Here is a 13,459-nt window from a genome sequence, read left to right as displayed (position 1 = left end):
AAATCTATCTAAGCCTACAAAAGACAGATTCAAAGAAGAGTATTCCCTAGCCACAAAAAGATGGCTTTGGTGGGAGGCTTCCATGCCTCCAGCTCCCACAGACTGCCTGGGCTGCTCTAAGCACATTCCTTAAGTCACAAATGGGCAGTGAGATGCATAAAAAGAGTGTGAGTAAAACATCCCTGTGGAAACAAAGGCATTGACCTTTTTAATCTCCAAGAGGTATTCAAATACTATACTCACAGGCAATCGTTAAAATGACTCATTAAAGTAGCATACTGTTAAGGCTCAGCATTTGAAAGCAAAAGGCTAATGAAGTACTCAAGCAACAAGCTTTTTTACCTCTTGATAAAATGGAAGGGGAAAAAAGAACCCAGCCCTGTTTGCACACTTTGCAGACAAATTCCCTTTGAACTTTAACTTTTTTCTTCCTGTTTAACAAAATTACTTCAACAAAATAAAAGTTGGAAATAACTCTACTAAGAAGAAAAAAGGTCCACTATTCCTTATTGGTAAGCAGCACACAGACAAAAACAAACAAACAAACAAAAAGCCCACAGGAAACTGAGAGCTATTAATTTAGTTTTAGCCAAGTTTTTATGAGACTGTACATTCTGACTATTAGTTGATGCTACTACGCAACTGTCTGGCACACAAACCCATAAAAACTAGACCAAAAAAAAACCAAAAAGCAGCAACATTAAATTTTTACCTTCAAAAAGAACACAAGTGGCATGAATACAATTCTCTAGAAAATGCTACTTAGCAAAAACAAAACAGCCGTTCCCCCACATATATGCAATGTTTAAAACAAAGAATCCAAAGATGTAATTATGGTCACACAATCCCCATCTGGAAAGTACAAGCTGTTCAATTTAGGGAGTCAAAATCCTTTAAGCATTATCTCTAATGACACTGTGTACCCCACTTCCTCTCATAATTTTTTGTTTTCAGGTCCTGAGAGGATGCTAGCTATCGCCTTTACCAAGGATCTGAAAGAAGGTGTGAAGTCACTTGTCTGCACAGAACACACAACCTCAAGCAACAGTGAGCAATAACGGAATCCAGTTACTTTCTGATAAAGGCTTTTTCTGTTTATGTATAGTTTACCCAAACAGCAACTAGTTTTAAACACAGCAATTATGCAAAAGTTACAAACTTATATGAATAAAAAGAGGATCACAAGAAATACCCCTGGGCAACAATGTAAAAAGCCTGCGGGTCATAGCAGGCACAATCTAGACACAGAACTTCCTGTACAATCCTGCAGCTAAGCAAGGAAATGTAGCCACTGGATGGATAAGAACACGATTTTGTATGAGGTAGGGTGGGAGGGAGAGCTATTATCTAAGATAAACAGCAGCAAGAACAACACGCATTTCTCTTCTGTTCACCGAAGAAAAGAAAACACCACAAGAATAGCTAAAGATTTTAAAAACTAAGCAGCAGCACATTTTATGTTGAGAGTTAAAGAGTCAGCGTATTTGCTTTATCCAAGAGGATAACGGCTATCAGTGACTCGGTGACAAAATGGCTAGATGTCTCTACAAAAATTTACTCAAAAGATAAAGAATGCATTAGTCAAAACTAAGCCCAAAAAGATGCTGTTGGGCAAAGAAAACATTTTGAAGAGTTCAGAATTAATCTCCTCTATGTAATTACAGTTAATTGATACGATGTGCAGTATGCCCAGACATTTATCAGCAGCAAGCTGGCAAGATGCAGTATCCACAAGAAACACTTCATCTCATCCAGCTGACTAAAGCTGTGTCCCATTCCTCTGGTGTTTACATCTTCCCCACTTTGTAGCAATGCCATACATTGGACATGCAGATCTCTGCAGCAAGGTAAAGCCGGCCAGTTTAGCTCTTGAAGGACAACTTCAGAAGCAGAAGCTGTTCCCTGTGCACTACTGAAATAGTAAAACCAAAGTTCACCATTCCAGGTCTTTAACGTTCTCTATGACCTCAACTCAAGGTATTTAAGGATATTCCCAGTGCCCCAGGACAGACTGCAAGCCACAGCTCTGCTGCTCTAACTAATAATAACCAGTGCTGGAGACTCACATTTTTGTGTGGCTAGCTAAGGGACATGAAGTGAACTTCCCAAGCAATTGCTGAAGGCAGATCTAAGCACAACAGCTTTTAATGCTAAGATCTTCTCCCCGCTTTTCAGCTCATAGCAACTTGCATTAAACAAGGACACCTGGACAAGGCATTATACAAGGCATTATACTACATTCACCTTATGGATAAATAGATAAAAGAGTTCGCCACACGGATGCATTCTTAACAAAACACTATTATTACAATCAAAGAACACAAGAACATACACAGCACAAAAAAACAGAACTTCTGTAACTCTCCTGGAGGAAAGTGAGTGTAATTTTCAACTGCAACATGTTGCACGCTGTCATTTATAGTAGAGAGTGAGCAACTCTACAAAGTAACAATACAAGTTACACACTTTCCATTAAAGTCACCAAGTGAGGGTTCATGATCTGCACTAGTAAGACAGGTAGAAAGGTAATGGAGGCACATTCTGGGGGACAATAAATGTATTCCACAGAACACATTTTCTAAAACTACAGCCCATTCCTTGGCATTTACGAAGTCCACAAATGACAAGTTACCCCTATCACAGGAATTCATCACTTGCAGCTGAGGGTCAATACGAACCAAGAGAGAACGTTTTCTGTGGGAGACTAACAGTGAGCAAACCTCGGGTATTCTCAGAGCATAGCCAGCTGCTCAATCTGGGTATCTGAACTAATATTTCCCTTGCTTTAAATATCTAGGGTGTTTTAACTTTAATCTCAAATGTGAATTCTGCAACTCTTCCTTTATTGCGTTCTCCCCAGTATTTTTAGAATGTTTGGATTTTTTTTATTATTTTTTTTTTTTCCAACCCTTGATTTACTGGCACTTTTCAGGTTGGCAAGAGAAGCCAGTTTGGAAACTGCACAGACTCCGCCCAGAACAAGTTTTAGAGAAAGAAAAGCAGAACATTTCCCTATCTCTCTCTCTACATCAGCAGCGAAGCATTAGCCTCTCTGCTAGAATTTCACCATCAGCCTCAACTAAAATTTCCCTTTTAACTCTCCCAGAACCCTATCTTTAATTCAGTTAGGAAAAAAATGGTATGAAGAGTAGAAAGCCATGAGAGATGTGGGGAGGAAGAAGGTAAGGCGAGAAGGGCACGATCCAGATGGCTGGTATTGGTGGTTAACGTTTTAGTACCGAGAGTCAATTTGATTTGTTTCAGAAGTTAAGAGGTAAAAAACCCCCCATGAAAAACAAACCCCCAAACCTTCTGTGTTTTTTGTAGCTAGGGTTTCTGAACAGGATTTGAGAGAGGCCACTTTGCACCAATTATAACGATACACGGTAGGATCTTGATACTTACAGCATCATATACAACAATTAATCATTTCAGCAATATGCTACAAAGGAGTATTATCACTTTGTTACTGAAAGGGGAGCTGACTCAAAGAGGACCGAGGGAGTTGCCCCAAACCACGGGGTAGTCATTAGCAGAGCTGCAGTTACAAGTTCCTGGCTTCCAGGGCTATTTTCACACTCGTCTGGCAGAGTGGGCACGCAGAACGCTCCCCAGGTGGAGGTCACCTGCTCTGCACACCCCATCTCCTGATGGATGCACACAGCCCAGGGACTCAGGCCAGAAAAATAATTTTAAGGAGAAGTAAGAGCTAGTGCCCTGCGCTGGCTCACTGAGCAGCCATGCAAGCAATAGAGACAGTGCCGGGGGGCAGCGGGAGATAGGTAACATGCAACTCAATCCAACGTGCAATGACAAATGCACTCCATCTTGTTTGTGCTTATGTACTCAGAGGGGAACTTCAGATCAGTTCACTTTTCAAGCAAAAAGTGAAATGGCTCTTTTCATTTCAGCCCCAAAGCTTAACTGTGTGTTTTACAGAGCTGATTTCAGTTTCTCTTAGTTGTTTGATCAAGACTGCAGACAAAGTTACCTGCATCCTACAGAACCACACAGTTCACCATGTGAATACCCTACAGTGAAAGGTGACCTTTGTCATAAGAATAGCTTCAGAAACATTGGATAGGTCAACTGTCCATCTGCATGTTTACAGAAGCACTGATCTTACAACAGCAAGCCTGGGAAACCTAGTGCAACAGAGATGGGAAGGGGGAAGTGAGTATTCCACTTTAAAAGCAGAACCACAGAAATTTGCTCTTCATAACATGATTAGTCTTAACTTATACATAAACTTATAACTAGATCTTTGTTATGTTAGTTCAATATATTCTCCCACTTTCTGTATTCTGCCTAATATTAGCCAGCCCTGAGTTCTCCAGACATTCCTTCTAACTCACTTCATCCTTTGAAGCTGACAGTTATCTACACAGTCAGGCACTGAAGTAATTTATTCTTTCAGAAGCGTTAAGCATTTACAACTTGCAACATCAAGTTGTGCAAATATTCAAATTTTCTGGAAGAAAAAGAAAAGGAAAAAGCATTTACCTTGATGTCTACACTTATGTAGATATTTTCTCCCCCCAAAACTCCATTATTTAGAAGTTTTTCCTTATGCATGAGAGATTTCCCATTTTCCTCCCTGTACTTTCCAGGTACTTTCCACGTACTGTGACAAAACAACCAAATAACACAAGAAAGGGAACTCAAAATACCTGTTATTTTTTTATTCAAACAAACTCTCTTACTTTGAATGCTTCTCTAAGATGTCTTCTAAGGAGACAAAAATATTCATAAGCAATGTCAAAGGAAATTAGTAATTCTAATCCAACAGTGATGCCAAAATTCTGCACGTACATGCATTAACATAAGAAGAAACTCCACTGCACAACCAGATTAGACAGAAATCATTCTCTCACTTCACCTCAGTCTGGTCTCATCAAAACCACTTCTTATTCCCTGTAAAAAACAAGAACAGAACATCCAAAATATGGAGGGGGGAAAAAAAAAGAAAAACCAACATAAACACTTCAGTGAGATGCTGTAGTCCTCAATGTATTAAGCAAGTGTTTTTCACTGCCAAGAATCATTCAAAAAGAACAACCAGAAATGTTTGCAAAACAGATTGCTACTATAAAATGCATTAACACAGCATGCCCTAGCTATTAATAACAGAATATACATCAACACACTGCTTTTCAGATGATCAATATTAATTGGCAATCTAATTTGGAACTGTTAAGACAAGTGACCTTGGAGCAGCAATCCATCAAGTCTAAGCTAACGGAAGGTGAAAGTAGGCCTGGTTACAGTTACTTCCTTGTCATTTCCTTTTCAGTATGACACAACGCTGTCTCAATGATCAAAGCCATTTTTATCTCACAGATGTACCTCTGAAAATAGATTAGGTCTTATAGAATGATTTTATGTTTCTGATCCAAATCATCAGACAGCCCCTGCAGTTCACAAGGGCCTTGGGCTCCTTGGAAGGAAGGGAGAAAGTCACAAGGAAATACAGGGAAAGGAAAGGAAAAGAATAGGCTGGGTGAGAGCTCTGGCATCCATCGTGTCTCACGATGATCTCGTGAATGTTTCATCATACAGCAGAAGGAGTGGTAGCAGGGAACAGGTTAGGAAATATCCATTAAAACTACATACATATAAGAACAAGGAACAGCTGACAATGGTGGCAAGAGTTTGAATAGGACCGTTCACTTCTTCCTGCGAGGCAGGAAGATAGGAAGTAGGACAGTGGCACCTTTCTGCCCCAGGCTGCTGGGGAAGGAACAAATGAAGCCCCTCTGAAAGCCAAGAGAAGAGAATAAGGCACAGACATTCATAGCTCCAGATTAATTTCAACCCTGAAATGGTATCACATGAAGTGAGGACACAGTCTTCTAGAGGTAAAAGATGAGAGCCAGAGGGAAGTGCTAACTTCACTCTCTGAGAATCTCATTTCAAAGCCAATTCTATGATTTCTAGGGACCTGACTCGCTATTCGTACCTGCCTGGGGCTGGCAATAAAGCCATGGTGAGAAAAGGTGTCAATGCCTTAAGCTGCAGAAGATGCTCAAGATGCAAAGGTCCCTCAGTGGCTGTTTTATAAGATAAGGAGAGAGCAAGTAAAAAAGAAAAAAAAAAAAATCAAACTGCACAGTTTAAAGAGCACAGATTCATGAATATCCACTTTGCAGCATAGAGCAATGCTTTAAACAAAAAATCAAATGAATGAGTTACATCAATCCAGTAAGTATTAGGAGCAATGCGTTAGGAAAGCAAGCAGCTGAGTGAGTACTGAGGCACAGTCCAACTTGTGTGCAAAAGCAGTGCACACAAAAGCACTGCATTCGCACCAGAAAAATAAAATTATTTCCAAAATCAACAGAATTTGCTAGACCAAACCAGCTTGAACACAAGCATTCATAGTTAACCCGTGTTTGACTTCACACACTGGCTGTGCATGGGCAACGGCAACACCATGGCTGTGGTCACCATGTGACACATGGTCAACACACAAGGGGATGGTAGTTCAGCTGAGCTGAACACTCTAAGAAGTCCTGAATGCAGATGTAATTATCCACTCTTGGAACACAGGTAGGCCAGTTCCAACATGTGCGAGTGAAGAAGATGGTTTACATAACAAGCAAAGTATGCATTTACATAATAGCACTGCAGACTGCCAGACCTCTCACCTGAAGAGCTATATTTTACCAGCTATGTGCACACTGTCTACTCAAAGGTGGTCTCCTGAGACATTAAATTACATACTCATAGTGCAACTCAATGGTGGTGTGAAAGGGTGTGGTTTGAATGGACAAAGAGGAAAAGGTCTGACATTGGCTGAATACTAAGAAACAAGTGAGCCTTTGATTCTTGCATACTCCATGCTGGGCTAAGAGCCACCTTAGTTTTCAATTCTTGCATGGGTAGCCACCCTCCAACTCCGCTATGCAAACAAAACTGAAATGGAAAAAAAATAAATCAAGTCTGGCTACAAGAGCTAAATCTCTGAATCAAAGGAAAAAGGCTTTTAGTCCTGATCCTCTTGTAATGACATAATGCATTCAGCTCTTTTCACTACACTTTCCAACCAACAGCCTCAAAGAACAATAGGGATTTTGAGGCCTCTGAGTTACACAAAGCGCAGGACAGCAGGAGACAAAATGAAATACATAAATGAATGAGCAGGATAAGTGACAAGCTAGATGGACTGCAAGTTGAAAAATAGTGCCTGCATCAAACTACTTCTATCTTCAGCTGTTTGTTGTTCCAGTATGGTTATTCCAACATTTCCAGCTTTAAAGACACCTAGCCCTCTCCACCAGTGAAAGCATCTGGACCAGAAACTTTTTATCTTCCAGTTTCTATCTGAACCCATCTTTTTCTTTTAAATGTTGCTATTAAAAATCAGCAAACATACAGCTTCCTTCAGAACACCAGTGACAGAAAATTCTTGTTTCACACTCAGACCTAGAGGTATTAACTCATACACATTCTATCTTAATAAAAACTATCTGCTTTTGAAAATATTGCAACAGGAAAAACAAGTTTCAAAGCATAGAAGCTAAAACAGCTCAAAGATCTTTTTACTTTTCAAATATCCTGAGGGAAGGAGGGAAAATCCCAAACCTAAACAAAAAGGTTTTTACCTCACTTGTAACTTTAAGAAAGCTCTACAATGCTAAGATAGGTATAACCAATCTGCCTAAAACCCACGCCTGACAGACTGGCATTTCTATTGTCAAGACTTTGTACATCAATCCATAAGGAGAAAGGAGAGGGACAGAAGCTAGATAGAACCAAAACAATCTCTGCTCAGAGGATCAGCAACAGACAACGTACAAATAAGCACCTCAGTCATTTGCAGACTTTTGACAGGGAATGAAATAGTTGTCTCCAACCAGAATGCAAGACCAGTGAGACTGTTTCGTGTAAGATGTTTATCTTACCCTCTCTCTTACCTTATCAGACACATCTCCTTGCCCTATTCAGAATCCAGCCAGTCACAAAATTCCATCTGCAACAAAAGGAAAAGTCCATTAATACCACGCCATAACTTTACAACAAAAGACTAACAAGCAATTCAAGAAAGAAGTCAAACTTCTACTTCCATTCCAGTATAATCTGCACCCCAGGCAAATTGCCCTCCTGTCTGCAGCAATCTGGGAAACCTGGATATAAAGGTATTAATGATGTTGTAACATGTTCTGTAAGAAACATGCTCTTCCTCCTTTGGAAAGGTTAACAGAGGTGGCCAAGGCATACAGGTTGCCCTCCCGAGTCATAAATAAGTCTGCAGCATCCTCTCATTAAATTAAATGAACATCAAATTATATAATGTGCACAGTGGTAAAATGAGACCAATGGTAATGGTTAGAAATAATCACAGCAGCCTTATACATTGTGGAGACAATTTTCAGCATATCAAACCAGGGTACATTGCACCTTTTATCTGCAGGCCAAAAAACTGTCAGAACAGACTTTCTTAAATACAGCAAAGCATGCAAGACATGGATGGAACAAAGCTCTCATGCAAACTTTAAATGATGCCTACTCTGATCAAGTGCATTTAATTTTTTTTTACCACCCTTACAAACCAATCTTCCAAGGAAACAAAGTTTCTTCAGGTAAGCATAATGCAATTTAGCATACCTCAAATCCCAAAAGAGTATCACGAACAATGCTGCAATGTTAGAATTAATTGTCTAAAACTGTGATAGACTTGGGCTCTGACGGCAACAGCAAACTCTGCCATGACACAGTTAAGTAAAGGAGGCATGACCTGCAAAACTCAGCCAGACAGTGAGCCAGAAGGGCAGACAGGAGACTTCCAGTTGAATAAAAACACCTTGAAAAGCTCAAGAGACTGCCTAGAGAGAGAAGTGTGTGCCAAGGAGCTAAAATACCACCAGACAAACCCCTCCACATGCCCTGTTAACGCTTTCATTGCTCTGCCCACCAGCACCAGAACTTGTTAGTCCACTGCCAGGTTGAAAAAGATCAGAAACATGTACATGAAGTGGGACACTTCAAGAGAATAGGGATGGTGTCTTTTTAAGACTCATTTCTCAGCCCAGTTATCCGAGGGGAGATATGGCAGGAATTGAAGGACTGAAAGCTAATTATTTTCATGTTCACTTATGCTTGCTGTAATGACTCTGCAAAGAGCATTCCCATGCTTAAAGCACAAACTCATGCCACCACCTCCCCACCAGCAGGACAAAAAGGTACTCAGGTCCCCAGTAAGGAGGGCTGCTGTGAGCTGGGGTCCTGAGGCTGTTCTGTGGTATACTTTCTTTTTGTTATGTGTAAATTAGCACTAGCTTGTAGAGCTAAAAAGAAACCTGTCATACACTGAACACAATTTCCTCATCTTCACTGACGCAGCTTACTCACTCCTCTTATTTCCTCTTCTCAGTTGCCATTTGCTTCATTCAGAAATACTTTTTATTCATAAGGCCACTGATCATTTTGGTTTTGGCATTACCAGAAACACCTTAACAACATCATCTCACTGAAGGTACTTTTTTGTACAATGGAGTCTTTAGCTCTCACGACAGAAAATGTCTGAGGAATTGGAAAGCCACTGGCCAGCAGAGTATCACTGTCCTCCTATTCTCCCGCCAGCCCTGACTTTCCTCATGGCTCAACCTCTTTCTGGCTATTTTCAGACAGACTGCAACAACTGTACAAGAACAATGGGGAATTTTGTTTTATTCAAAGAGCAAATGCTTTGCAGCTTCCAATGTAAATATTTTAATTTTTATATATTATATATTTATTAATTTATATATATTAATTAATTTATATATTAATTTTAATATTAATTAATATTTATATATATTAATTAATTTTTTTAATATTATATATTTAAATAAATATATATATATATATATTTTTTTTTTTAATTATTTTTAACTCTCTACTGCCCTGTTAGTGCTGACATTCACCCAGATCTATGGGACCAGACTCAGCACTTGATACAGAAGTACTGCACTGAACAAGGCTTGTTGACTTCAGGAAAAGCACTTTCAGAAGCAAATCAAAACCGATGGGGAATTTGCTGAGAGGACCTGGGAGGAAAATTATGAAAGCAAAATGAGTCTGCTCAATTCCTGCAGCAGGCTAAGGGCTCATACTATCTCCCATCAAGATAGCGGACCTATTTTAATAGCCAACTTGTACAAAACCGCAATCTAAACTGTTTCCAAAGCAACATTATGCCCTGTGACCAGGCTACAAGGGGGAAAAAAAAAAAGTGATGACTATCTCCTTGTCTCATTCATCAGTCTGGCAGTTCCAAACCACACCAACATTGCACACCCTCCACAGAAACGCTAACACCTTCTCCTCAGTTTCCCAAATGAAGTGCTGTCGATCCTACCAATGGGAAGGGACCCAAGTCCTTTTCTGCTGTGTACTACTATTTTGGCACAACAGAAGGCAGCAGTGCAGACACCAGGCCATACCACAGTGCTGCTGTGGCCCAGCAGCTGGCCCACACACCTGCAGCTCTCTCATCCACTACGCCATGTCCCTTCTCCACCTCGGACAAGACAACACACATTGGATGTGCTGCCATTGGCAGATGGTTGGCATTCAGAATTTTACCTTATTTAAAAATAAAGTGGGACACAGATGGTGCTGTTCCTGTTCTCTTTGAGCCCGACTGGAACGTGAACACAGGCGTGTCTGAACAGGGAAGCTCAGCCCCATGGTGTGTTTCTGCACAGACCCATTCAGACCCAACAGCCCCTTGAATGGCTGTGCTTCCCGTCCTCTGCCTTTCTCTGAGAGGAATCACTGCTCCTCTTGTACAGACCTCTGCACATCTGATGCCTGCTAGCAACAATTCCCATGCCATCCCCAGGGAAAATCCTTACCATATCCAGCCAAAACCACTGCATTTGTGCAGGGTGCTTGTCAGGCTTCCTAAGTGCTGTGATGCTGCCCATGACCAGCCACACCAGCAGCCTCAATCCTGCAGACCACCCCATGCCAGGTCTATGCTAGGAAGTGTGGAGGGCAGCAGGTGGACTGCCACAGCCCATAAACCCTTGACGTGGACCTACTGCCCACCCAGCTGCAGGGCCTACAAAGTGAACAAGCAGCGAGATCTCCAGACTGCAGTCCATTGAGAACAAACCTTCCAGATGCCTAGATTAGCAAATGATAACTATTAACCACTCCCCATTAGGATGGGGAGGAGAAGGATTGCCTGGCGGTTAATTGAGAGAAATACTCTAATTTGGCGGCAGCAGCAGGACACCCTGGGGACCACAACGCTATTGCTGGTTCTTCAAGGGAAACAGAAGTGCTGGAGAGGCTGGTGCTGTTGTGGAAGGAGGCAGACAGCAGCAGATGTATCACCTGCAAAGCATGCAACATCACGATACTTGCACTGGGAGGGTGCTGAAGGGCAAGGATGGAGGAATAGATGGACAGACAGATGGATCGACAGAAGCTCCCCCTCATGACAGGCCTCAAATGCATGAATGCTGGGAAAGTTCTCCTACCAACTGCCCCAGGCTTGCATCAGTCCTTCCATTTCCCACTTTTGACTTCTCCCAGAGTATTGCCATGCTCAACTTTTTCACATACCTATTGAACCAGGGGCATACAACCAACACAGTCGTACCAACTTCTCTGCAGCCTTCACACTGGAGCAAGGAGAAATGCTCCCCAAAGGAGCAGCACATTCATAAACTCCCTACACCTATGAGATGGAAAAGAACAAGATGAATGCTAATCCCTCCTTCATGCCTCCAGCAGCAGTTTGCACTCTCCCACAGAGAGGAAGGCCGACCTGTCTGGAAAAACATAGACTAATGATGGATTGCAAATTCCCTTCTACACTGATTCCCGTACAGTAAGGAAAGTCAGCCACAGCACTGCTGGTGAAAGATCAGAGCGTTCTGAGGGGCTGCTTTTAGGCAAACAGCAGAGCTAGACTGCTCAGGATTGCATTAGTAAATATACGTGCTATGTAAAATACTCTGCTCACACACTACTTGCACCATGCAACATTTCTTATGAGGATTATTTTTATTGACAGAGTGCACTTTTGTCTAATTGTAGGAACATAAGCAGTCTACAAGATACAACAAGAACCACTCCGTGTAAGATGTTGACAAACCTAGGACTCCTCTGCAGCCCACCTAACTTCAAACATCCATTTCCTAAATGCAAGCAGGCTGGTGACAAACACAGCAAATACAGAGCTTGGAGCAGCTGCCACCACATTTCTTGAGCAGTTCTGTATCTAAAACGTGTCTCTGAGCGTACAGTACTGTATGTGCACCAAACCGGAGCCAGGAGGAGAAGCCCTAGGCAGGAAATCAAAGTGCATCTTAGATTAGCACAGTGCTATGCTCAGATTTGGTTTTGATTTGCAAACCTTGCTGGCATTGGCTAAGTAGCTGATTAAAGTTGTGTTGGAAAAAAAAAAAAAAAAAGTCAGAGAGCTAAAATAAATCCCCCAGCATACATGAAGTTGCCCTGGTAGCAGCCAGTACCTGTAAGACTGATGCAATATGTACCTTTTTCATCATGCTTCACAGCTCCCTGATCGCACTTCTATATCTCTCCCTCAAGATGCGGGCAGTCAAATCCTGCACTGGAGGATGAAGCAGGGGGAGCACATAGAGAGTCCCACCACCACCTCTAAAGCACTCTGCTGCCTGCTGAGATGCCTCACAACTAACCACAGTTCAGCACCAACTTGGCTCCAAACAAATATTCAACAACATCTGGGCAGGCTTCCAGCTCTCACCATTAATTCCAAAGCGAATGAACCCAGAGTGAGCCCACAGCCCAAAGGTGGCAGTCCTGGTGCTCAAACGCATACCCCAGTGATGGCAGCAGCCCTGGCTTTGATTCTAATGATAATTGCCTGGCAGGAGGCACTATGACAGGACTCGCTGCCTTGCCCTACCTCACATAAATCACGGCAGCAGGGATGTACTGTAGCTGGTACCTCCATCAAGAGTGGGGTGGAAGCTTTTCTACAGCAGCCTAGAAGAGAAATCTGAGCCTTAAAGGGAGAACTCAGATGCAGACTGAGGGGAAAAATGCATTATTTAATATTAGTATTTATTAATATCTGGGCTTCAACTGTGGATAAACAGACAAGGATCTCTCTGCCTGTGCACATACTTAAGAGAACTGTTTACACATGAAGTTCAAAAGGATGTCCTCATTTTATAAATAATTTGATCCGATGACTACATCAGAAAAAAAAAGTGCAGTTTAAGGCTCCAGAGAGAGGCATAACACCTGGTTACTGATGTCTAAACAGTGGGGGGCAAAGACTAAACAAAAGGGTCTCTAAAATTCAGCAAATAGTTTTCAGTACACACCAAACTGCGACTGTTCCAACTGCGGACTTCCAAAAGTTTGCTTACCAGCAAGTCATTCTAAACACTCAGTACTTCGAGGCCCCATAGAAGGCCAGTGCTTTCTCTGTAGCTTCCACCCAACCACACAAACTACCAGCCATGCTCTC

General features: G+C 41.7%; 1 protein-coding gene across 5 annotated transcripts in view; it reads right to left on the bottom strand.

Moving 5' to 3' along the window:
• TRERF1 (transcriptional regulating factor 1) overlaps nt 1-13,459 on the bottom strand; it is a 101,383-nt gene that overhangs the window by 65,327 nt on the left and 22,597 nt on the right. For all 5 annotated transcript variants that reach the window (XM_048938394.1, XM_048938399.1, XM_048938395.1 and 2 more), the window contains exon 2: nt 7,917-7,972. The gene's annotated coding sequence lies outside the window, so the exon portion shown is untranslated. The remainder of the gene's footprint in view (nt 1-7,916; nt 7,973-13,459) is intronic.

The sequence above is a fragment of the Lagopus muta genome, chromosome 2 (assembly GCF_023343835.1).
Source record: "Lagopus muta isolate bLagMut1 chromosome 2, bLagMut1 primary, whole genome shotgun sequence".
NCBI classification, from domain to species: Eukaryota; Metazoa; Chordata; class Aves; order Galliformes; family Phasianidae; genus Lagopus; species Lagopus muta.
This window is presented reverse-complemented; position numbering and strand designations above follow the sequence as displayed.